Genomic DNA, 25,027 nt, shown 5'->3' on the forward strand with positions numbered 1-25,027 from the left:
GCCTACCAGCTTTCAAGGAGATATATGTAGGGGCTCTTGGGTTCCTGGGCCCTGCACCTCTGGCTGCTGGCAGGCAAAACTCATGACTTGGGTTCTTGTGGGACTGTGTCTGTCTGGGGGCACAGGGGGATGAAAACTGCAGGCCTGCTATGCCCTTCTGTAGCCATAAAATCTGCCAGCTGTCGAGGAGATCGGTGCAAGGGGAGTCTGGGTTCTGGGGCCCTGCACCTCTAGGTGCTGACAGGCAAAACTTGTGACATGGGTGAGTGACACTGCGTGTGTGTTAAGGTGTGCCTTCACCCAACTGACACCAAGGAAAAAAGTGGGCAGTTCAAACAATGCTGCCTTTTATGCAGTTTTTCCATCCCTCCCCCAGAGTCCTGGGATTGGAAGGGACCTCAGGGAAGGATGATAGTCACTGGCCAGCTACACGGTCAATAATGAGAGCACTCCTTCCCCCTCTTCCCCTTCCCCTCTGTTCCCCCTCCCTCTCCTTACTTTAGTTTCTGTTTCCCTGCAGGCAAGCTCAGCTTGAGCTTCGAAACTTGAAACATTTTGAAAATTTCAAAACATTTCATCTTGCCTCTTTTCATTTCAAGCCCGTTTCAAAGCTCTCTGTTTCATTTTGATTTTGCTGTTTCAAACTTAAAATAAGTCAAAACAGCATCGAAATGAAACTGCCGGCAAAATTTCACACAGCCCTAATATACATTACACTTCCTCTCTACTAGTTCTTTCCTCTCCATGCAGCAGATACATGGTTTTGTATGTCCACCTGCCATCAATCCATCAGGACAGCATCAAAAATAAAACACATACACATTTGACAGAGTAGAGCAATTAAGGAAATAAATCTGTGCATTAAATCACCCTCTGTAGCACCTCCCTGTGTTCAAACAAGTACTAACTCTACCCCATAGGGCATGTCCAGATGAGCACAGTTGTCCGGTATATGGAGCTGTACACACATTTGCAGCGCCACATACAGCACAGTCTGTGCACTGCTCCTTTTTTGTCCATTTTTTTTTTTTTACCCCTGGATATCTCCCCTTCTGCCCCAGGGCAACTTGCTATGCACCAAAGTGTACGTGGCACAGGCGTTCCTCAGGGACAATTAGCTGTGGCACAAGGTGTACTGCTCCTACTTGTCCCTGGGGAACCAAAAGTCCGCACACAACTGAATTTTCCCATAAAATCCAGCATAGGGATGCTCTAATCTTCCTGTTGAGACTTTCCATTTCCACCCTTCCAGGCAAGATACAAAGGAAACCAAAAAAAAGAGGGGGCGGGGGGGAAGATCCAAGAAGCCATCCTGAGATCCTTTGGCAGGAATCCACTTCCATTCTAGGCCTAGCTTTAAAAAAGAAGTCATTTGCTCTGCCCCCTTAGGTCAGAGGCAGGCAATTATTTGGGCCCACAGGCCACACAGACAGTTCTGGGGAACTGCCATGGGCTGGTCAACACCAACCCCCTGTAACATCTCAGAGACTGCATGCCCTGTGGCTCCACCCCCCCCACCACCAACAGCATACAGCACCAACCCCAGCCTGAACTCTGGCCCACTCCGCATCCACTTTGGACTTGCCCCGGTCAAAGCATACCAGCTAGAACCTGCATGCATAGCCCCGAACACAGCCTGCCCCATGCCTGCTCCAGACCTCCCACCCACACTAGGCGGGGCAGCAACCAAGCAAAAGCTGCTGCTTAGCATGAGGGAAATGTGGCCCCTCACCACTGCCAGGTCCGTCTTGTGGCAGCTGCCTAGAGCCCTTGCTCGGGCTGCCCTGCAGCTCCTCTCCACCACCTTTGGGCCACCCAGTGAAGCAATGGTGGCAGTGCAGAGAAGTCATAGGGCAGCCCAAGTGCAGGTGCTGGGCGGCTACATCAAGAAATGCCTGGCAGTGGCAAAGGGGAGGAACCACATTTCCCTCATACCACACAAGAGCTTCTGCCCAGCTACTGCCACTGCTCAGCATGGGCAGGAGAGTCTGGAAGAGGCATGGGGTGGGTTGGGATCAGGGCTGTGTGCGCAGATTTCAGCTGGTCCAGAGATGCTCCACTCCACCAGGCCAAGTCCACAGCAGGCATGGGATGGGCCAGGATCAGGCCTGTGCATGTGGGTCTCTGCTAGTACCATGGGGCTGAGGTCAGTGGCAGCAGCAGCTAGAAGGAACTGCTACCACCTGGGTGACTTAGAAAGGCAGCCCACCTATGGAGCCACGCCAACCCTGAGTGTCCAGGGAGCAGCAGAATAAGCCATTCCTGGATGGCACCTGGACCAAGGGGTCCACCTGGGCAAGACAAAGTCTCTCCATAGGCTGGATTTGCCCGGTGGACCGTATTTTGCCCACCCCTGCCTTAGGTTCAGTCATCACATAAACTCATATAGCCATCACTCTCTTTTCTGGCTAAAGCCAGTCTTTTCTTGCAGAACCAGCAGCAGAAATTTCACCTACCTCTTTGGTAACACTCACCTGCACTCAGTCTTCCCCATCCCTTCCCATGAAACCTATATCAGGTGTAATGAGTCAGGGCTAATTAGGTCCACAGGCCCTCATTAACCTTCTCCCAGCTAGTATGGGTCTTGTAAACCGAAATCCAGCCTGAGTTATATTGAAGCCCCAGGCAAAATAATTTTTGTTTTCCCGCCCTAATGTTTGCATAGCTAACTGGGCTGAACTACTGACTGCTGTCTCCACTTCTTTTGCCCAGGGCACTGCCCAGTTTCTCCACCAGATAAGCCAGCCCTGGTACTAAGCCTCTGCACGTATCTCATGGAGGAAAAACAGTTGTTTTATTTTTAATAAAATGCTTTACCAATACCAAGCTTCCATTGAAATCAGTGGGAGCTTAGTTCAGAGAGGAGTGAAAACTCAGAGCTGACTGTTAATAGCTGTTGTGTAATAAATACTATTTTCTTGCTAAGGATAGCAGGCAACAAGACAACCTTCTTTTCCCCCATTGTTTACAAAAATTCTGAGACAATGAACTGGGCTCCAGTTAAAAATAGGGAAAAGAAACCAGACAACAAACAAGCAAGCAAGCCATGCAACCTCCCTTCCCTAGTGAACTAGAAAAACAATGTTGCAGTCAAAGTACTAGACACCCCGGGCACTCAAGTACTGGTTTTGCCGTCAGCTGTAAACAGAATTAAGTTACAAGCTGCTGGCCCGTAACAAATGAAAAAAGAGCATGCATGTTTTAAATGCATGCTTTTACATAAAATGTAAGAATTTAAAAGTATTACATGTTGCTTGCTTGAAGTAATCTTGGTCTGTGGCAAGACATTTGTGAATGCTTCATGCTAGTGATAAATGATACAGCAAAGTAAATTTACATGGTTGTTCTTTTTGGACAAGTAAAGGAAATGTTACACTTGATTCGCTTTTCCCATAAATAATTAGCAATACTCAAGGTGAACTATCTCCTTCACTTTTTACATCTGTAAGCTTTCTGATGCACAAACACCTTCTAAAGCAATGACATGTTTGTTACTAATTGCTATTTAACTTCAGCAACTAATTTCTCAATATGTAGGATGGAGGAAGGAGGAGCAGTGAGACAAGGTGCAAGAAGCAGCTATTTAAGGAAAGGGGCATTATTAGGAAGAGGCCAAACTGACAGAATGGGAACATTTCTCAATGATTTCCTGAATTCCTACTTAGAGTAAGAGATTGTTGCTCTTCATAGTGGAGTTTGTAAGTTCATGGAACAAGTGGGAGAAATAAAGGTAAATTGAACAACAGTTAGACGCATTAGATGTCCATTTTTATGCAACTCCAGGGCTGGTGCTGGGTTACACTAACTAGGTAGCCAGCCTCAAGCTGTTTTCAGAATGAGAAGCAGGAGATGGAGTGGAGTTTGTTCTGGGTTGTCTTTAGGCCCTACTGGAAGGTGAGGTGGGGTAGGTAGGGGCTCCCTGAGGTGGAGGTCTCCAGTTCACCTACCCCACCCTGCAGCACTTGCTGGGGAACCACTAGAACAAGGTCCCTCTGCTCCCTTTCTCCCCTTATTTTCTGAAAACTGCAGCCCATCAGGAAGAAGGGCGGTTTTGCTAGGGGAAACTAACTGCAGGCTGGCAGCCAGCAGCTAGATCCCCACCTACCCCCTTCCCTGAATCAACAGTGAACTTCTGTTTCTTCCAGGAGATTGTTTTAATTCAGAAGGCTTCCTGCAAAGTGCTCTCAGCAGGGATCTGGGTTTCCCACAGAAACCCCGCCACGTATTCTCCCTCTTAACAGAGAAAAAACCTGGATTTTTAATTTTAATGGAGAAAAATGACGATTTTCCACTTTTGGAAGGAGCTCTCTGCAGGCTGGCAGAGTTCCAGCCTGCAAGAGGCTGAGGAGAGTGGGAGAAGGGCAGTCAGACAGTGGGCGCCATGTCCAGATGCATTTGATGTATTTATTTATTCAGTTCATTAAGGATTCTGGCTGAAAGCCATGCTCCTGAAAACAACATAACAGACATATAATCAAAATATACATTCAAACAACATAACAGAAATGAAAACATTATAATAAAATAGGACCAACCATTATAAAGGCATTATCCCTACTGTTAGAAAAGACATAAGCAAGTACAAATATGGTGATGAATCAGATCATGAATCTATAAAAATGTTGTGCATAGGTCTACAATTAACACAGTGAAAAACAAATACAGTGATAAAGTTTATCAGTCACATCAACAGTAAAGGACATTTAGCTCTGATTGTTTCAGCCTTGTAAGAAAAAAATTGCAAGGCAATTTACTAAATATGGATCTGGTTGCTGGAGAAGCCATATTAATTTCCCTATATTTGAGAAGTATGTCAATTTCTGCAAGAATGATGATAAATACTTTCTCCTTATATCCTTATATAGAGGACATTCTAAAACAAAATGAATAGTGTCTTCCAAAACTCCTAGATAGGCTGCATGGGCAACATCTTTTAGCCCTTCGAATGGAAAGTCTATGTCCAGCTAAAAAAGCTGTGGGTGTCTGTTCAATCCTGAGTCTAGTCAAATAGGTTTGCCATTTATTATTGAGATCCAGCTGTAAATACCTTTCTCCCCCCAATCTAATTTCCAAAGAATATATAGAGGGGTGATGCAAGTAGCCCTAGCCACTGCAAAATCGTTCTGCCTGGCAATGTCTCGGAACCTCTGGAAATCTTGGACCTTTTCTATGGGGGAGAAGAGTCTTTCATTGTCTTTGACATAGTGTCCCATCCTGGAAAATGGAAAACTGCAGGAAAGAAAAGCTAGCCAGGAATATTGAAGAGAAAAGGGATTGTTGCTATCTTCTATACAGCACAATTCGAGCAAGCAAGATGGTAGAAGAGGCAGGATTTTAAACCAGAATCCCACAATTCTAATAATAATATTAGCTAAAATGGAATCTAATCCTGTTTCTAATCTCAAGAAGAATTTGAGAGTTGAAGGTGGAAGACCCAGAAGAGCCCTGAGAAACTTATCCTGAAGTACGCCCACATCATTACTATCAGCATAGCCCCATATAGGATCTGATGCTAATATGGGAGATTGGACTGATCATTCTGCTGTGGGCTCATAAAATTTCTTTATCACCACTGCCGATTAGGCTGCCTTAGTTTTAACTGACTGAATGTGGTGTTTCCATGATGGAAAAGCTGTAAACATCACACCCAAGTACCTATAGGTTTTAACAACTTTGAGTTTGATTCCCCCCCATGTTCCATGGATATTTAATCAAACGGCTTTTCCAAAACATTGTTTTGGATGTATCATAATTTTTCTTCAAGTTATTTTATCCACAAAGATGCTCAAAAGTTGAAATTGCTCTCTGTGTGCATTAAAATAGGGATTGGGGTTGCTAGTAATTTTGGGGGGTGAAAATGAGTGTCCTGCATGTTTCCAATAAGTCATTCATATTAAGATTAAATAGCAAGGAGGCCAAAATACATCCTTGTCTAACCTCTTTTTGTGTCTGAAATACCTATATAAGTTTGCCCTTCGGGCCCTACCTAACTTGGGCCCATGTATCTTTATGATATTCTATCAGCAGATGCAAAAGAGAATGGTCAATCCCCTAATTTAACAATTTCTCCCAAAGTTTACATCTATCTATACTGTCAAATGCTCTTAACAGATCAACAAATGCAACATTCAATGCCAATTTGTGCATTTGCATACAATTATGTCTCAAGAACTGAAGGATAAATATGTTATCAATGGTGGAATATCCATCCTTAATTCTGCTTTGATTTTCATATAATATGTTTTCTCCTTTTACCCACGCTATGAGATGGTATAACAAGTGGTGCCCAAAGATTTTAGCCAAGATGTCTATTAAATTTACAAGGCAATAAGATCCTGGCTTATCTTTTAGAGCATTCTTGAAAATCGGTATGATGGTACGCTTTTCATGGAATCTGGGATTTGGCCCAACTCAGTTATGGAGTTAAGTTATGGTTTTCCAAGACCAGAGTCCATCATTTGATATTAACAAGATAAACTTACACTGGTATTCTATTTGGGCCTGGGGCTTTATTCTTCCATTGTACTGAGATGTTCTATTTGATAATTTGCTTCCCAATACCTAGTTGTATCAACAATGAGTATATTAACCTCTTGATTACTTATTTATTTGCTCCATGGAAGAAGTAAACTGATTGGAAAAATATTCTACCCAAATGTCCACAGTAATGTTATTGTCAATGTTATAATTATAGTTAGCCATTCCCTTTGACACAAGTAGCCAAAAGGTTTTACTATCTTTGGTGATAATTGCCAGCCTCAATTTGTCCCATTCACTGGTTGTAATGTATTTTTTTTTCTTTTTCTGGAGGAGCAGTTTATATGCTTTCCATAACTTTCAAAACTCCCTCCAAAAAGCTGTTCCAGTATACCTGGTTTTCCTTAATTCCCTGGCTTTCCTGTTTAATGTTCTTTTCTGTTCTACACATTCTTTATTGAACCAAGAAGCACCTCGTTTTTTAAATGTCTATATGGGATGGGAGATTACAGGTACCAAGAGGAGTGAGCATAGGAGATCTTTAATTTGCTGGTAATGCTCTGGTATTTGGGTTATTATTACCAAATTTCTTAAAATATTTAGGTCTTCAGCATGAAGTTTATTGGCCACCTTTTTGGTTAGATAGGTGTCCCAGTTCAATTTTCTGTTGACAAATATAGGTGTCCTTCTGTCACTAATAAGGACTGGAGGGGTATCAAGTTCTGTCTTAAGGTTGAGAACTAAAGGAAAGTGTTCACTTTCTAAGCAAAATGGTATCTCAAAATCATCTTTATGTCCCCACACAGAGGGTTCAATCAGCATGCAAACAATGATACTTGATTCTCTAATGGAGGTGTAGGTTGAAATCTTTGAGGTAATTGATTTATCTTAAATTCAGGGTTAACAGTATCTGTAATCTTAGACTTGCATTACTAATCCCTATGTCATTGAATGATGGAAAATCAATTCCCCAGATCTCATTAAGTAGCAAATAATCCTCATCTTCCTATTTCAGCCCTCATTTTCTAGCATTAAAATCTCCTACTAATATCAATTTGTCCATAGGATATTCTAATTTTATAGATTCTAGATGCTCAATGAGCAAATCCCATTTATCACTAGCTTGTTTTCTTCTCAAAGCCAGGGGTATAAATATATGGCAAATATATATATTTGCAATAATCCGAGAACCTGTCCTGAGAATTGTAAAACTAATTAGTAGACAGATATCAAGGCAAGTGCCTCATTGTTTTCCAATCCATCCTGGATTATTTGCCAGCATTGTCAAAAGACTTAGCCTGGGCTGTCCCTCCTTTTTCCTGCTTTGCCAGGGAGACTAAAGTATGAATAACCTTTTAAGAAGAAAGGTTCCTTACACCAAGTTTCTTGCAATGCTATAACATCTTGACTGGTTAAAAAGGCCTTGAAGTCTCTGTCACCAGTTTGCTCAATAATCCTTCCACGTTCCAAGAGATAATTGAAAATTTTCTGAGGCTATTTTGGTGGAGCTCTCTGAGTCAGGATGATTTTATATCCTCAACTTCTCTCTCAAGTGAGGCAAGAAAAATAGCACCATCACAGTCTAAAGGAATTGACCTATCTATAACATCTTGTTTGCTAATTACTGTTGGTATAGAAATTGACAGCCCCTCCGCTGCTTCTGGTAGAGCCGATGCTCTGGCTATTCTGGCCCTTGTTGCTGCTGATACAGCCAGTGCCAGCCTCTCCGTCCTTCCCACAGAATGTAGACTCTCCAGCTTCACTGCGAAGGCCCCTACCCTGGGTACCATCTGCAGACAGCAAAAAAGTCTGGGCACGCTGCTCCCACGCCTCCTGAAGTTTTAAGGTGTCTTCCAATGCCTATGTCTTCTCCTCTGTAGCAGCTCAAACTGGCAGAAACTCCTCTCCTTCAGGGCTATACTAGGTCTTCAGCACAGATGGAGGTGGTCAGCAAGATAAGGGAATTATCCTTCTATTCCCAGGTGCCCATTTCTTCTAGATGCTGTTCCCCCCACTTATATGCAGCAGGAAAAGTAGAGATGCACAAACTACAGTTAACAGAAGTCTGATGTGCAGATGTAACCAAGAGTCTGGATATCAATGTGCTGATGTACCATACATGCAGTTTTTGTGTATCTTTAACTCATTGCTGGGGGTGGGGAGCAGAAACTCTTCTGCAACTCACTGCACTTACTCAGGTTTCTTGGTTCCTCTTGGATCAATAACAGATGAGAAAATAGAAGTGCTGTGGTAGCCCAAGTGTTGCTATCACAATGTTCCTTTCATGCACCAACATCAGATACCTAATGACATGAGGAAAGCACTTTCTTCAGGCAGCAGGGGAGGGAGGGCCTGTTAAGTCTTGTCCTTCCTACAGACAAGTAACTGCTTCCTGCCCATAGCCTGCTCCTTCCTCAGCTCACACATGAACATGGCTTCCAGACAGCCTGGAAAGCAGCTCCCGAAGATAAGTCTGGTGGGGAGGTGGGGAGATTGAGGCCCCCATAGGGAGGGAGGGATGGAGGGAGGGTGTTGGGCCGGGCTGGGGTTGGGGTTGGGGCTGCTGCCCAGCTGGGGTGGTGCATGGGGCTTAGGGGCTGGGTCCAGGATGTGTGGCCTCAGGGTCCCAGTGGGGAGCAGGATGGAGCCATGGGTGGCTCATCTGGGGAGCTGGGCTGGCTCCCTGATGCTGTGCACAATCCTGGGGGGGGACAGGGAGGATGTGCCCCCCCAGATGTGTGTGCAGGTCAGAGGCAGGCTACCTGCTGCAAGCTCAGGCTGCCCACCCTACTGCCTTCCCTCCCCCTCCCCCTGGGCCTCTACAGCCCAGCCGGTGAGATCTAACACAACAGGGGAGAGTGGGACCAAGTGGGGAAGCTCCTTGCTGCTACAATCCCCACACCACCCTGGCCAAGTGTCCCCTGCCCACTTGGCAGCAGGGGGACCAGTGGAGCAGAGTTGTGCCCCCTCCAGTAGGGCTGGGGAAGAAGGGGGAAGGTCTGTGGGTGAGGAGTGAGGGGCACCACAAGGGCTGGGAGGGGGGCTGGGGGTGCAAAGTGACGGGCATTGGCATGGGCGGGGGGGATGTGTGGGGCCTGGATGTGTATTCTGTGAGCTAAGGAGGCAGGGGGAGCTCTGATTTTCCATGATAAAAAACCCAAAATCAAGTACCAAAGTTTACAGGTACTTAGAATGTATTTTAATACTAGCCTATTGCCTATAATGAATACCAGGGTGTTTCAGGGAGTGTTTACATGCCCCACCCCCTCTCACCCTTCGGGGCTGGCCATATAAACCAGAGGCAGGCAATTATTTTGGGTGGAGGGTTGTTTACCAAGTTTTGGCAAGCTGTCCAGGGCTGCATGGGTAGCCCCACCCCTTTCAGGTGCTCCACCCTCTGGTCGCCATCTTGTGACTGAAAGTCAATCCCCCAATCCCTGACCTTTGCCACCAGAATTCTCTCTCCTTGCCCCCTGGAAGTAGTCCTTCCAGGAAGAGGTTTTGCTGTCTTGGAACTAGAAAAATACCAAATTATATTCTAAAAAGGAAACATCTACTGCATTCATTAAATTGATTTCAAAAAATTTTTTTTATCCAGATTTAAATGTTTGTGTAGTGTACACAGAGGTGATCATATAATAGCTTAAAATTAAGTCTCACTCTTGTCTGTTGTGAAGGGTAGGAATACATTTGTGCAGGGGCTGTGCAGGTGTAGGTATGAGAGGTGAGGGGGTATGTGGGTGCGTGTGTGGATATGTGGGAAGTGGGTAGGTGTGGGGTTTATGGGGGGTTGTGTGAGGGGGTGTGGGTATAGGGGTCTGCATGTATGGCAGTGTAAATGTATGGTGGAGTGTGTATGTGGGATTCACCTTATGAACACACACCCCCCACCCTACCCCTACCTGCACCCCCCGACACACACACATACACTCCACCCCTGCACGTGTTACACAGATTGCCAATTGCTCAAATCATGAGCAAGACCTTACGAGGGAAGGTAAGATGCCGTGTTTATTGGTTAAGTATTTAATTCACACAAATACACACCACATTCACACCCCAATTTCTGTTCTGTGCTGGTATACATTACCAGTCTCATCAGTGGTCGGATAAACTTAGCGGCCGGCTAAGTTGTTAATGAGTAGGAGCTGGGCTCCTCCTGGTCCATCTCATCAGATGAACCAATGCTCCAGGATGACATGCAGAACAAGACCCAAAATCAATGCGTCCCGCCAATCTTTTATAGCCTTGTCAGTTCACCCAGTCCTCTGGGCTTTTGCTGTGTTATCACTGTGTTCTTTGTTGAAGGTCAATTGCCATTCTTCTTCTGCTGTTCTGGGGCAGATTCTTTTTGTTTTGGTATTTATCTGTCTGCATTCTTCAGCCAGTCACCAGCTGATGTTTTCCTTTACCACAGACATGCTCTCACCCATTATCTCACACATACAGCATACAAAGATCAAGCACTTATGACAAGCTACAGAGCAATACAAAATGGAGTTTCTTAAGGCAATGCAAAACACAAGAAAATACATAAGATTAAAAGCAATAGGCAAAAAGTCTATTTGCATAACACCCCCCAGCATGCACACACACCCCACACACACCCCTACTGGTATGGCTCTGTGCTCTCTGGTCTGGAGATGATACAGCTGGGAACCACATGCTGCCACAGCAGGGTGGGAACAGGAAGCAGGGAATGGCTGGGGATGGGCGAGAATGGGGTGCTCAGTCATGCTGAGGGATCCCCCTGGGTCCTACTGCCTCTGGTTCCTGTCAGCTTTGACAGGCATCCAGGAGCAAGTTTATCCGACCACTGATGAGACTGGTAATGTATACCAGCACAGAACAGAAATTGGGGTGTGAATGTGGTGTGTATTTGTGTGAATTAAATACTTAACCAATAAACACGGCATCTTACCTTCCCTCGTAAGGTCTTGCTCATGATTTGAGCAATTGGCAATTTGTGTAACACGTGCAGGGGTGGAGTGTATGTGTGTGTGTCGGGGGGTGCAGGTAGGGGTAGGGTGGGGGGTGTGTGTTCATAAGGTGAATCCCACATACACACTCCACCATACATTTACACTGCCATACATGCAGTAAATAAACCCTAACAGTTCCCTCCACCTCCATCTCCCTGCCTGAGGAGATAGAGCCCGCCCAGCCAATCACTGCCAGCCCTCTCAGGGGAGCATGCGCACTTCATCAAAAGTATTATGGACAGACAGACAGACAGACAAAGCCCTTTATTATATTAGAATAATAGTAATTGAAGCATTGGTAGGCTTCCAAATTGCTTTAAAATTGTAAATATATCAATAAAACATTGTTTAATTGATATCTACATATACAGTGGCATTTCATTTTAATCATGAATTTGGGTTTTTTTAATCAAAGAAGCTGCAATTTTTAAACAGAGAAAACCAGGATCCCTGGCTTTCAGTTACAGCAGGGAATTGCACATCTGTCTGCACCCTAAGGTGCCAGGCTTCAGGGACACTTCCCTTCTAGCTCTTTGTTCACTAGTCAGAACAGCCTCAGGAAGGCCATCCAGTTCAGAGCATTATGCCTCACTGCCAGGAGCAGCAAAAGTTCTACTTAGAACATGCTACACTACCATAAGAAATTTTCACTCCCTTTTTATCATCTTCTGGAGGGTATAACCCTTGTGAGTGCCCCCACTTTGTAGTGTAGCAGTGACCTAGGGCACCAAAGTGTGTAATACCAGTCCTGCATAGTACTTTTTCATTATATATACCCTAACCCATTATATATACCTTAATTCCTCTTTTGCACAGGTATAAAGACAAAATGAAAAACTTAAAGTTAGTAGAAGGGGAAAATTTAAGTACTACCAAGTGTCTAGTAATTCACAAGTCTGAGATTGCATGCTAAATGGGAGAGCTGTGGCAGCAAAGAGCTTCCAAGCTCCTGTAATATCAAGAGGTTAGGAGGCTTATGACATTGTCCTATTCTCACAAACAAAGTTCACTGAGGAGACACTTCCATAAGTGAAGTGACTTAGATTTGGTCATAACCAAGTAAATGGATTATCTCAAGGTGTAAATCATACTTATTCCAATAATGCAAGCAGACTATCGTCTGTGACTGAATGCAGAACAATTATTATTGTAGCGCATTTCCATTTATATTGAAGTCACTACAGCAGGAAAACAATATAAAGACAACAAATAAAACACTTTTGTTTAATGAAAACGCACTAATTCTTTGTGTCTAACTCCCTTTCTCCATCTCCATCAATGACTAATTTACTTTGAACTCCCCTTGCTTTCATTTCTTATTCAAATTAATCATAAATGAAGGTTGGATTCTAATTACTAGGTCACTAGACTGCCCCGGAACGCCTGCACGTGTAGGCCATCAAGGAACTGCAAGGTTCTTTAAGTATATGCCAGAAATTTATTAATTAAAATAATAACAATTTTAAAATAGTTCATGATGTTAATACACTTGGCAGGAGTGCAGTAGGAGACACTGGGCACACCTACATGTGCAGTTATCAAAAAGCAATAAACTCCAGAGCATATCACGCTGGAGTTTATTGTTCCCAAGCCCTGCATTTACAAATGATCCTGGGACAGCAGCATGTTGAGCTGGCTCAGAGCAGCCCCAGCTGGCAGAGTGTATGGAGGGGGGAGGGGTGTCAGCCTGCCAGCCCAGGTCTGCTCTGACTTAGCTCAACATGCTGCAAAGAGGCTGGCTAGGGCATGAGTGTGCTCTAGTGTGGGGCTAGCTGGCAGACAACTCCCACATTGAAGCACCCTCATGATCCAGCCAGCCCTGTCAGAAACTATACATCTGTTGCCATGCACTAAAAAACTTCCTTTGTAGGTAGTACTTGTATTTACCAGTACTAACCTGCAACAGAGCTAATTAGGCAGCTCCACCATAAACATCTCATGTAAATGCACCCACTAAGTGTAAATGAAAGAACCTATGCATTTTAAATATACAAAGTACATATTTAAAATATATTTGCCCATACTACTGCACAAAAAGCTGAAGGTACAATAACTATTCCTACAAATCAGAGCAGAGATTTGTTAGTTTTGCTTTTTCCTCAGCCAAATATTTTTGACACTCACAAATTATACCAGTACTCTGGATCCTGTTCCCACTTGTCAGGAAGAACTGGGTTTAGGATCAGTCTGAGCATTGTGTTAAATGAACTTAAAGACATCATCCTCTGATGAAGATAATCATAAAGAGGTACTTTGATGCCACAATGCCTGGACATTTGAAAGGCACAGATAAGCAATTTCATAGAATATTACAGCTTTTGGTGATTTCCTGTTTATATGCATTCCAGGAATAAAAAAAAAAAATCTACTATATCCCTATTGTCTTCCCATAGCCAGTCATTGCTTGTCAAAATAAGTCTTATTATAGAAATTTGGGAACTATACGTTAAGCAATTTGAAAAATGTTTATATATAGAATGTAACTTCCCTAGCACTGTATATCTTTTTCCTTGCCAAATGAAGCATAAGGATTCTGGCCCCAAATTTAGCAAACTCTTAAGTACATGTTTAAGCACAAGCTTAGATGCTTCACTAAGTTGGAGCTTCAATGATTTATAACCTATACCTTTTCTATTTTCAATTTTTTAGGCCTTCTGGACTGCCATCCATCATAGAGAAAGGCAACACAGACTAGTGGGCTGAGGTAAGGATTGGAGACCAAGAGCTCCTGAATTTAATCCAATTTTCTCCTGATCGTTCACTTTATCTACATCACTATACCTCCAATTCCACATTTTGTAATCATATTATCTTAGCTTCTGGCAAGAGGCCCTTATTTTAATCCTATTATTTCACCCAACATTGTATTTGACCCTTTACAAACTCACTGGCATACATGTGCTAAAAGGAGGGTGAGAAGTGAGATGCTTAAAGAAGTCAATGTTTAACAGTAGCTTTCTTCTGGCACAGAAAATATTTTTTATCCATTATGAGCAGAATTCTGTTTCACCTAATGGACAGCCAAAGTGAAGCTTGCAACCAACTCTGAGTTACCTGCCTAAAGTGTAGGAGTGATTCAACTATCCCCTCTGGAGGTAGTAGTCCAACTCTGCCCGAGGCAGGATCATCCCTCTCCAAACTATCCTATAAGTCCATTGTCTCTAACCTATTAGTGAAACTATACAGTTGACCCTCATATAACCACACGATATAAACACCCTAACATACCACAGGTAAATTAAGAGGACCATGGGGACCAATGTTCTGTTTCAGCAAAGGCTGTGAAAATATCCTTGAGAGATGGCTATCCTCCAAGATGGCTGTACAGGAAGTCAAAATCCTCCACAGTCCATACCAATCTGACCGTGGGGTAAAACGCCTTCCTGACCCAAAATACGATGATTAGCCTGACTCTGAGAAGTAAGATCCTCTATCCAAGAAACTCCATGTTTAGGTTCCACCAGAAGCATTAGCATTGGCAGTTCCAGTCAATATTCCAGTCATGGAGGCAGCCAACACCCAATGCTTCTGAGGAAGGCAGGAAAAAGAGGAAAAGATACATGTAATAGCAGGAGCTGGGGGGGGGGTGGGGAGGGGGAGGAAATCACACTTCCCAGTCTTGCAAGGCAATCAAAATCCAGAAAAAAACAGTTGGAAAAACCAATAGTATAAAGGCATAGCTATGCCTAGATCATCCCTGATCAATGTAGAGGATGTGATGAGTGTTTCAGTAATCCTTATTTTCACATACCCCCATATTTCTGGGTTTCATGAAAGCCAGACAGTAAAAGCAAGTGTTTGTAATACAACATTTTTATGGCTCAGGTACCAGAAATCTCATGAGAAAAACTAGTCTTGTATTTTATCTCCTTCAGCCATAAGCATCTGGGTTTTATGCACTTGAAACAAACACATCTTCTTTTCCAAAGCTTCTCAGGTTCATTATCACTGGGCACGTCTACACATGCTATTATTGAAATATAGGTTCAGTAAAATACTGCTCAGTGGAAGTATCTACAAGATATGCTAAATACGCAGTAGATCAATTCCACTGAGCATTAGCACAGCAGGCAAAAACCATGCTAATGGACTAGTGCGCAGTAGAATTAGCCTACTGCACATTAGCATCACCTAGAAAATGTGCACTGATACTACTCTGCAGTAGCACCAGTTACAACACATTTAGCATCTGTTATTACAAGTACTAAACTTAACGTGCTGTAATTGCAACACATGAATGAATGTGTGGACACGACCAGTAAGCCTTCTCCAAGAGCACGTCTACATGTGCCACCTATTTGGAGCAAACCCACTCCCAATGGGAGCAGCCAGGTACAGGGCTGCTCCTGCCCTGTTGTGTCCTCTTGCAGCAGTGAGAGAAAGCTCCAGGCTCCTCAGGGGTGCTAGCCCATGGGTTTGCAGGGGACACAGGGGCTGGTCCTGATGTGCAAAGGGCCAAGAGACCGCCACTGCTGCAGCCAGCAGAGCTCCCCTAGCCCCATGCATATCAGGGCACACAGCTGCTGGATGGGGATTTTACAAGTGGGACAGCTCCAGCCAGTCTCCTGCTTGGCAGGGAATCCCCCCTCAGCCAGGGGCTCACTGGCAGGTGCCCCGCAAGTGAGGCAGCTGCCAGTGAGCCCCCAGCTGAGCAGAAAAGCAGAAAGCGCCCCATTCCTTGTGCTGTTCAGCTCCAGTCTCCTGTGGGGATCCAGGAGCCATGCAGCACTTGGACACAAGGGACAGAGAGAGACCCTGTCCCAGTGCCTATCAGCCTCTGGCTCTTCATGGGAGCAGGTAGCTGAACAGAGCCAGGATCAGGGGCAAGGAACTCCTCCATCTCTTGTGGCTCCCTGCTGGTGTGGCTGACTGGGAGCAAGTCACTCCTGGTCAGTGTCTACAAGAGTGATACCACACAGTAGGTGATGTGCAGTTAATCTACTACCTGTATTTAAAGGTAGTAAAAAACTGTGTATTAACTTAATTAACCACACAGTAGTGGCTGAATATGGTTACATGGTGATGCTTTACTGCACAGTATATTAATATGCTTTACTGCGCACTAAAGCATCTCACGTAGGATGAAATTTAGTTCAACATGGATGTTTGTTTACTAGTATTTTAATTTTGCTTTTATTAGTATTCATTGGTGCAAAGATGTCAGATGCAGATAAAAATACATTTAAATTAGAGATTGTGTTGTCAACATAATCCATGTGTAGTGGTTGCTATTATATCATTCCTATACATATAAGCAATGCATTTAGAATCAATGTCTCCATCCTACAAAATTAAAATGTTCCAGGCAGAAGTGTCCAATTGCAGAAAAGACCTTTAAAAATACACATACTTCAGAAAAAAAATGAAGTGCCATTCAATTTAAACCCTGAGAAAAAAGGCAATGAGACAGACACATAACCTTGTAATAAATTAATTCCGAACACAGCTTTGCATCTGTCCTAGGTAAAGGTCTCTCTAAAGATTTGCTGAAGTCCCTATGCTGCTGCCACCTATGCTGACAAGCAAAGGATTCTGCATTTCCTCTAATACTTCCACTCTAACTGATTTTGCAAACTATACAGGCTTTCAGGTAACTGCAGTATCATTATACCACCTATCCCAATGTTTCCTAACATAAGGAATGATACATGTATTCCTTCAAAACCAAAACTAACTCCCTGAAGGGGGGTTCCACAGAGGATGGAGCTAGACTCTTCTCAATGGTGACAGATGACAGATCAAGGACTAATGGTCTCAAGTTGCAGCAAAGGAGGTTTAGGTTGAATATTAGCAAAACTCTCACTAGGAGGGTGGTGAAGCTCTGGAACAAATTACCAAGACAGGTGGTATAATCTCCATCCTCGGAAGTTTTTAAGGCTGGAATGATCCAGTTGGGGCTGGAATGATCCAGTTGGGGCTGGAATGATCCAGTTGGGGCTGGTCCTACTTTGAGCTGAGGGCTGGACTAGATGACCTCCTGAGGCTCCTTCCAACCCTAATTTTCTATGATTCTGTGAAACGCTTAAGGGACTGACAAATATTTTTGACGTTCCTCAGTCAAGATACTTCTTTGGGAATGGGTATATAACACAGAGGTGGGACAGATACCTGTCTTACTTATCCCGTTTCTACTGCTATGCTACAGGATATGACTTATGTAATGACCCATACTGAATGGAATGAAACACTTCCAGTTTTCTCATAAGTCAGCTATTATAATAAGCAAAATATTTCTCACTTGGATTTCTTCTAACATTCACAAATTGGCTATATTAGCCTCAATACTGGTAATTTACACTTGGGATCTTGGGAGTCTCAAGCAGCTTGTGGCTTCCTTCTAGGAGCCTTCAGTCACTTACAGTGACTTCCATTTCCACCCAGCCCCTACAAACACACACCAACACAGCCCTTAGGAGACTTCTGAGAAGTCAAACATGAGATTCAGCCCCTCCCCTTGCCTCAAAATTCTTCCAGTTGAAGATTTAGGGTTAGTCACAATGACCAAAGAAACAGAAAATGGTAGGTCTTTACAAAGCTTAAAGATCAAGGAAGTATCTTAAATATACTAGGAGCAAGCAGGAATTTTTCTTCTTTTGTTTTCAGCAGGTGAAAAGGAAAAGAGAGGGGAAATGCTTTCTAACCATCCTTAATACCTCTCTCACTCCAGCCCTGTATCTCTGACATAATTCTTTTCCAAGTTACACAAAGGTAGAAATCCTTTCCCTTATAAGTCAGTGGTCAGCAAGCAGAAGGGTTTGGTGGGAAAGGTGGTTTTGGGTGGGGCTGGGGGTGGTAACAGAAGGGATTTGGGAAATATTCTCTGTTCCTACCGATAAGATGATGGGTGAACTCCCAGTTGGGTATAAGTAGGCTTGGCAAAATTCAATTTTTTAAAAGTAATTTTGATGGATAATATCAATCTTTATTTTTAAGCATTTATTTCCATTTTTATGGAGTCACATTTTCAGGATTTCATGAGAATAGGGGTGTAGGGGCAGATAATTTATTAATGACAGCATACTATTATTATAGTGCAGTTTAACAGACCACTTTGACAAATGTAACTAGTGTAGGACTGCTACCATCTGAGCAGCAGAGCTGCCATCAGTCCTGGCTCCACTTGCCCATAGCTCCCTCATCCACTTTGTCACTTCCTTTTCCTCCATTCCCAATCCCCCGGGGCTTCTGGAAGTTGCAGTCTAAACTACAGTCAGCATGGTTCTGTAGGATTGGTTTCCCCTGTCATCACACAATCCATCAGCCACCATTTTTCTTACATCCCCTTTCTATAATTTTGATTATTAATGATGGAAATATATTTTTGTTGATCTGTGAGTATGAGGTGAAATCAACATTTATTCGTGTTTACCTATAAGAACTGAATCCTGCCAAGCCTAGGTCTAATAAAGCAGATAAGGCAACTCTGTGATGGGTTAAAGCAAGAAAAAAATTTAGAAGAGATTTCAGTAAGATTCCCTCATATCCTTTAACAATATCATTCTTTTCTATTTCACTTAAGTTCAAAATACCCTTTTGAGGTGCTGAGTTACACTGCTTGAAATGCAAACAAAAGATGGGAGATGGCAACATCACAGACTGCCTGACTACAAAGTCTATCAAGACAAGGTCCAACAGGAAGCTGACATAATGAATTCTGAGGTGGCAGTGGGATGATGTACTGAAAGAGCAATCAATATACACTAGAATATGGTACCTCTATATAAATGTATGATATAGGGAAACCCACTTTTATTTCAAAATAAACTAATTTGTCATTTCCAAAAAGAAAAGTTGATGATGAATCAGTTTGTCCATAAGAATGAATTCTATGGCCCTACTCTAATAAGTAAAAGTGAATAAACTAACACACAGCTCAAAAATGGGATTTAATAATATTGACATTATTAGTTTGCAATTTATTACAGCATATTGCTATAGTAATCCAAATGCATGCCTTTGTTTGTCAGAGGGGAATACTTGCAAGCATTAACAGGGTTACAGAGCTAGTCTCAGATGATGCAAAGTTGCTTCATGTAAGGAGAGAACAGAATAGGGATGTCAAAAGACACTTCACAGTGGCATCTACTGAGTACAAAATGAAGTCATTATTCACAGGGTACCTTGATAAATTACCTTTATTGAGTTTTGATGGTGGAGTGAGACTTTGTTGTAAGGTGCACTGAAGTAGATTTAAACATTACCAGTAGATTTCAGCTAATTGGATAGGCTCAACCTGATCTGCTGAGGCCAGTCCCATGAAATACTGAGTGCATTCAGGTCCCACAGGACCAATATGTTCTTTGACTAAGCCGCTACTGTCCTGCATGAAATTATTTCATGGGATATGCTGATTTATAGATTTGGAAGATAAAATTCATTCTTTGACGTGCCTTACCTTAGTCCACCCCATTACTTTGGAGGATGTATGGTTATTCATCGTATTGATTACTCCTTCTCATCCTGAATTGAGCAGAATAGTAATCCATCTAAAATTAAGAAATTCTTGGCCAAATGGAGCACAACGCAAACCATCATTCTTCACCATTGAAAGGGACAGAAGCACTCAAAGCCTCCAAATCATTCCCTTCAAATCAATTTCACATTTGTTTTTGGTTTTTTTGGAATACTGTTATTTCTCCCCTTTTAAGCATTGCATCCAGTCCACAAGCCTTTCTGTGGAAAGAAACAAACAATCTCTCTTGGTTTTCAAAAGGGCTAGTGACTTTGTATGCCTCAACTTTTCGGGTTGTGTGCAAGACATCTTAAAAAGGACAAAGTATTTACCTTTACAATGTCCCTGGTTTCTCACACCAAAATCACCAGTTGGTTTTGCAAATTCAGGTTGATAGATGTCCTTGTACAGACCAGATCAAACCTGCAGTTCTGGAATGATCTGGTACAAAAAAAAGAAAGGTTTATAAATCCTCCTTGGCTGCATCCAGACAGATGCAGATGTTTGGTTCCCAGGGGACAAGTAGAGATGGCACACCTTGTGCTGCCACTAGTTGTCCCTGGAGACTGCCCGAGCCACACGTGCTCCGGTGCATGTCAGGTTACCCCAGCTGGGGCAGGGGAGGCTGGCCCTAACAGCATTACCTGGGGTCCTGAGGGCCTCCCAAGGCTCTGGTGATCATCATGCCATAAAGAGGCTAGCCAGCAGCAGAATGCGGCTGCAGCCAGCCAGACTTTGGCTTTGGGAAGCGCATGCTGCCACTGTGTGCGCACCACTCCACCTACCCCTCCGCCCCCACCAGGTTTTTTTGACTGCTGGATGGTGGGGGTCAAAAAAGCCCTCCACATTGCTCCCTTGCAGCACATAGGAAAAAGTGAATTAGCAGTATGTGATGCCACAGTTGTGTCTGCAGCACCCCATACTGCATGGCCACACTTGTCTGGACGTGGCCCTTGGGTGTGCTGTAGCTAATTGGCTGCAGATTTTTTTCTCTGACCAGCCAGTCACCTAGGAGGATCTTTTTCCCCAGCCTCACGCACAGAATTCAAAACTTACAATATACCTAAGCTGCCACTAAAACAGTCCCTGAAAAAAAAATCTATGAACTTCTCCTCATAGTTTCATAGTTTCTAGGGTCGGAAGGGACCTGAGTAGATCATCTAGTCCAACCTCCTGCCATGGCAGGAAAGAGTACTGGGGTCAAACAACCCTAGCAAGATGTACATCTAGCCACCTCTTAAAGACCTCCAGGGTAGCAGCCAGCACCACTTCTCTTGGAAGTTGGTTCCAGACCCTAGCCGCCCTGACCATGAAGTAGTGCCTCAAGATATCCAGCCTAAATCTACCCTCTGCCAGCTTGTGACCGTTATTCCTGGTCACTCCTGCTCGAGGGAACAGGGACTTCCCCAGTGCCTGATGGTCCCCCCTGACTAGTTTGTAACAGGCCACAAGATCCCCCCTCAGCCTTCTCTTCTGGAGCCTGAACAGGTTCAGGTCCCGTAGCCTCTCCTTGTAGGGCCTGCCCTGCTGCCCTCAATCATGAGAATGGCTGTCCTCTGGACCCTCTCCATATTGTCCACATCCCTCTTGAAGTGTGGTGCCCAGAACTGGATGCAGTGTCCAGCTGTGGCCTGACCAGTGCCGCAAAGAGGGGGAGGATCACCTCCTTGGACCTGCTCGAGATGCATCTGTGGATGTATGACAAGGTGCGGTTGGCCTTCCTAACTGCCTCCCCACACTGTCGGCCCATGTTCGTCTTGGAGTCAATGATGACTCCAAGATCCTTTTCCATCTCAGTACTGACAATAATGGAGTTCCCCAACCTGTAGGTATGGTGCTGGTTGTTCTCCCCAGGTGCATCACTTTGCACTTGTTGGTGTTGAATCCCACCCTATTCTCATACGCCCATCCCTGTAACCTGTCTAGATCCAACTGCAGCCTATTCCTCCTTTCTAGCATGCCCACATCCCCCTACATTTTAGTGTCATCAGCAAATTTGAACAGGGTGCTTTTTACCCCCTCATCCAAGTCACTGATGAAGAGGTTGAACAGTGCGGGCCCGAGGACCGAGCCCTGCAGAACCCCACTGCCCACTTCCCTTCAGGTAAAAAATGACCTGTCCACTACTACTCTCTGGGTGCGGCCCTCCAGCCAGTTGGCGACCCAATTGATTGTGTGGGTGTCGACACCACAGTCCCCCAGTTTCTTAAGAAGAACAGGGTGAGAGACAGTGTCGAAGGCCTTCCAAAAGCCCTGGAAGATTATGTCCACTGCTACCCCTACATCTAATGATTTGCTGATCTTATCATAGAAGGCCACCAGGTTGGTCTGACAGGACCTGCCACTAACGAACCTGTGTTGGTTGCCCCTAAGCATGATGTCCCCTGCTGGCCCCTCGTGGATATGCGCCAGAATAATTTTCTCAAAAAGCTTGCCAAGGATTGAAGGAAGACGAACAGACCTATAATTTCCCTGATCCTCCTTCTTCCCCTTTTTGAAGATGGGAACCACACTGGCCCTCTTCCAGTCCTCTGGCACCACACCAGAGCACCACGAGTGCTCGTAAAGCCATTCCAGGGGTCCTGCAATGACCTCAGCCAATTCCCCCAGTACTCTAGGGTGGAGATCGTCTGGACCAGCTGACTTGAATACATCCAGTCCCTCCAGAAGTTCCCTAACTAGTTCCTCACTAACCCTTGACCTAGGTGTGCCTCCCCTGGGGTCTGAGGGCCCAGTGGGGGTGGTGACTGTTCCAGTCCCTGCTTAGGAAAATGGAGGCAAAGAAATTGTTAAATATGTTGGCTTTGTCATCTGCTGTGATGACCAAATTTCCTAATGTGTCCTGCAGGGGCCCCACATTACCCAGAACGTTCTTTTTACCCCCTATGTACTTGAAAAAGGACTTCTTGTTGTCCTTAATCTGGGAAGCTAGTCCCAGTTCCATCTCTGCCTTGGCCTTCCTGACTACCCCCTACATCCCTGAGCAACTGCAGTATAGTCATCCCTGAAGATGGCCCCTTCTTTCCATTGGGTGTACACCTCCCTTTTTGCTAGGAGACATTCCTGGATGCTTTTGGTGAGCCATGGGGGCTTGTATGCCCTCCTGCTCCCTTTGATTCGTGCTGGGATTACCTTCCTTTGGGCTTGGAGGATCATCTCCTTAAGGAGCAACCACTCTCCTTGGACACCTGACTCCCCTCCCCCTGGGACCTCAGTGCTTCCCTGACTATTCTCCTTAGTTCATTGAAGTCTGCCCTCCTGAAATCTAGGGCTGCTGCCTTGCTGCAGGCCTTTGCCACCTTGCGCTGGATGGTGAATTCCAGCAGGCGATGATCACTGTCACCCAGGTCGTCAAGCACCCGCAGCCCCCTCACCAGGTCGTCTCCTGTGGCCAGCACCAGGTCCAACAAGGTGTTCCCCCAGTGGGGCTGTGCACCTCCGGGGTTAGATAGAGGTCCTGCATTCTGGCTAAGAATCTACATGGGCAGTCAGATCTGGCTGACTGCTCTTCCCAGAAGATGTCTGGGAAGTTCAAGTCCCCCATGACTACCACATCTTTTGACTTTGCTACCTATTTGAGCTGACTTAAGAATTCCTGGTCGAGCTCTTCCCCTTGGTTGGGAGGTCTGTAGTAGACCCCCACCGTTAAGTCTCTTTCCCCTTGACTGCCTTGTATTCTAACCTAAAGCACTTCAGAGTGCCTCTCCTCTGATTCTTTGTTAATCAACATGGATGGGTATTCCTCCTTAATGTAGAGTGCCACACACCCACCTTTCCTTCCTATCCTCTCCCTCCTGTACATCCTATAGCCCTTGACATTCATTGCCCAGTCATGCATTGAGTCTCACCACGTTTCAGTGATCCCCACTATGTCTAGGTTGGTGTCAGCTAGCAGGAGGGTGAGTTCCTCCTGCTTGTTTCCCATACTATGAGCATTTGTGTAGAGACATTTGAGGCTTCCTGTGGATGTGTGTACTGGCCCCCTACTTTCAGCATTACTTTAGCCCCTGCCGCTTACCTCTGTATATGTTTCACTCGTCGGTCTAGGGTGGGCTGTACTTGTGGGTGTTCCTTGGTTTGGCAGTCGAATGATTCCTCCACCTTCATCTTCCCCCTCCCCCAACAAGCCTACTTTAAAGCCCGCCGGAGGAGTTCTGCCAACCTAGAAGAAAACACATGCTTACCTTTAGGGGAAAGGTGGAGCCCATCCCATCCGAGCATGTCTCTTGTCGTGATGTGCCAGTCATTGTTGAGGAATCCAAAGCCCACCTCGAGACACCATTCCCGAAGCCACCAGTTAGTCTCCATGCTGCACGATTCATACCGTCTTCTACATCCACTCACTGGTAGGATAGAAGAAAAAATCACCTGTGCACCTATCTCCTTTAGCACGCACCCCAGAGCATGGTTGTCCACCATCAGGCGATCAGGACTTCTCCTGGCCGCACCATTAGTATCCACATGGATTAGGACCATGGGGTAGTAATCGGTGGGCTGGATTACAGCTTGGATCATCCCCTTCACGTCCTGAATCTTTGCTCCAGGTAGCTTGGAGTTGCCTCCTCCCTGGTTTCCTCCTCTCCTTCCTTCTTCTCCAGAGTTGCCAGGGCCTCGTATCTGTTTTCCAGCTGGACTGGAGGAATTGACACTGCTGTGTTATGAGCAGCCCTGGTTCTGGAGGTGACCATCTGCCACTCTGCAGTGGAGGGCACTTCCCAAGGTGCTTCTTCCTTGGGTGCATAACCCTGCAGGGAAAGAAAATAGCTGTCAATTTTTTCCTCTGCCTCCCTGACTTCCCTCAGCCTGCTAACCTCCCCCTGGAGCTCCCTCACCTGTGCCTCCAGGGCCCTAAGGCGAGCGCCTGCAGGACAGGTGTGGGGGTCCCCAATCCCTGCCCCCCCAGGCCTTGCTGGGCAACTCCCACATGCCAGGGGGTGGGGGGACGCCAGCCCCTCCAAGGGCTCTGTCTGGATGGAGGCCTCAGACAAGCCCCAGGAAGACTGTGTCCCCTGGGCAGAGGCCCTGGCAGCACTCTGTGTTAACACCATCTTAGGAGTTGCTGCCTGTTTCTGGCTGAATGCGGTGCCTTTGCCCCGCACTAGCAGAAGTCTCCCTC

The 25,027-nt window shown here is 45.0% G+C and overlaps 1 long non-coding RNA gene across 1 annotated transcript in view; it reads right to left on the reverse strand.

The window, feature by feature from the left end:
* Positions 1-19,905: 19,905 nt before the first annotated feature.
* The window catches only part of LOC149868607 (uncharacterized), a 95,065-nt gene continuing 89,943 nt past the window's right edge, over positions 19,906-25,027 (reverse strand). Inside the window, exons 3-5 of the long non-coding RNA XR_016441010.1 lie at positions 24,096-24,656; positions 20,244-20,352; positions 19,906-20,132 (exon numbers count right to left, since the gene is read on the reverse strand). This is a non-coding gene — a long non-coding RNA (uncharacterized LOC149868607). The remainder of the gene's footprint in view (positions 20,133-20,243; positions 20,353-24,095; positions 24,657-25,027) is intronic.

Source organism: Crocodylus siamensis, chromosome 3 (genome assembly GCF_052110815.1).
Source record: "Crocodylus siamensis isolate JL-2025a chromosome 3, ASM5211081v1, whole genome shotgun sequence".
Classification (NCBI taxonomy): domain Eukaryota; kingdom Metazoa; phylum Chordata; order Crocodylia; family Crocodylidae; genus Crocodylus; species Crocodylus siamensis.